This window comes from Fundulus heteroclitus, chromosome 4 (assembly GCF_011125445.2).
Source record: "Fundulus heteroclitus isolate FHET01 chromosome 4, MU-UCD_Fhet_4.1, whole genome shotgun sequence".
Taxonomy (NCBI): Eukaryota; Metazoa; Chordata; class Actinopteri; order Cyprinodontiformes; family Fundulidae; genus Fundulus; species Fundulus heteroclitus.
The window spans coordinates 28,233,877-28,235,570 of NC_046364.1; the positions used below are offsets into that span (position 1 = coordinate 28,233,877).

The following is a 1,694-nucleotide window of genomic DNA, read 5'->3' on the forward strand; positions in this document are numbered from 1 at the left end:
GCAGGTCCGGTTCAATACACAAGCAGGCAGGGATCAGGCAGCCTCAGAGGTCAAGAGGCAAAACAAGTCAGGATCAGGTGATCGGAACAAAGAACGCTGGAATAGATTTCACCACTGGCTTGAAATAAACTGGCACTGCTGTCTTGTCAAAGAACTGGTTATATACTAATGGGAGCAGGCGGAACAGATCTGAGGTGATGAGGAATGGGCGGAGCTAAGCAGGTGTGTGACATGAGAAATTAGACCAGACAGCAGTGCCGAAATCATGACAGGCTAACTGCTACCACCTGCATTTAAATGGTTGCTCTAAATGCACATCAATTAAAGAAAGCATGGAGTTAGACTATAACCAGAAGCTTATTAAAAAATGCAATGTAGCAAGATTCTGCTCTTTCTTCTGTTTGTGTATTTTATTCCTTAGGGATGTCCCCATAGGGACATAAAACTGCATTGATATCTAGGTGAGAAAAAATAGCTCTATCCATTTCTTTCATTTCTTTGTTTTTTTCGGAGTAAAATTTTGCATTATCACCCCTATGAGGACGTAATGAAATTGTACATCTGTGAGCTGAAAGCTGCAGTTAAGCTGAGCTTTGTATAGTATGAATACGAGCACATCCTAGTTCAAGTCACTCCAGTGCACTAATGTGGAAAGATTTGTAAAGGCCTTAGGCCCAATTCATAACTGCCTGTTTATTCTACTGTCCTTTTGTAATGTACAGGAACTGGACCCAAGACTCGAACCAAGACAGGTCAGTGGCATTTAAACAAACTTTATTAAAAGATAAACAAGGGCGGGCATTAGGAGGGCACTGCTCACTTTAAGGCTGGAAATCCCCTGCAGCAGACACAACAGGTTAGTGATCAACTGGTGGTGACGGGCAAGTGTGAGGGAGGCTGGATCACTAACCTGGTGGCAGGATTCCAGAGCCTGGAGAGCCGGCTTTGAGGCAGGCGAACAGTCCGTTCTGGGCTTTCTAAGGGCATTATCCAGAGGAGATCCGAGTTCGGTATCAGGAGGAGATCCAGCGGCAGTACAGACAGGGAGATCTGAGAGACAGGTACAGGTCCAGTCCAGGTCCGATTACTGGCGGGCTCACAGATTAACCAGGGTTAGGCAGGTTCCAGTACTCACAGGCAGATAGGGTCGGGTACACAGGCACGCAGTCCAGGTCAGGCAGGTTCAGAAGTCTAAGGGCAGATCAGGTCTGGTTTCCAGGCGGTCAGGCAGAATCAAGACAGGGTCAGGCAGGCTCAGTAAGAAAAAGGCAGACACAGATCGGGTAACAGACAGGCAGGCAGAATCGGAAACACTGGAATGTTCTTACCGGTGGGCTTGAGACCATCTGGCACTGGTGGCTGGTCTGACGGCAGGTATTATACTGGTGAGAACAGGTGGAACCGGTGAGGGATGATTGCAGGCAGGGGGAGCAGGACAGGTGTGCTGAGTTGTGGATCAGACCAGCACCAGTGCCGAGATCATCATACTTTTCAACCTTTTAAGCCCATAAGTAGATCCTCCTGAAGTCCATAATCATCTTCACAGTTTTCAGCAGGTTAAGATACAGGTTGTTCTGGATAAACCAGAGAACTATCTAATCAACCCCCATCTGTAGGCTGACAACACTGTGTCATCAGCAAACTTCAGGAGTTTGACTGATGGGTCTCCTGAGGTGCAGTTATTGGTCTAGAGG

At 47.3% G+C, this 1,694-nt stretch overlaps 1 long non-coding RNA gene across 1 annotated transcript; it reads right to left on the reverse strand.

Annotated features, from left to right (window-relative positions):
* Positions 1 to 766: 766 nt before the first annotated feature.
* LOC110368005 lies at positions 767 to 1,363 on the reverse strand. Its single transcript, XR_002427850.2, has 4 exons — positions 1,329 to 1,363; positions 1,136 to 1,208; positions 911 to 1,050; positions 767 to 838 (listed from the first exon to the last, which is right to left on the reverse strand). It is a non-coding gene; the product is annotated as an uncharacterized LOC110368005 (long non-coding RNA).
* Between the last annotated feature and the right edge of the window lie 331 nt (positions 1,364 to 1,694).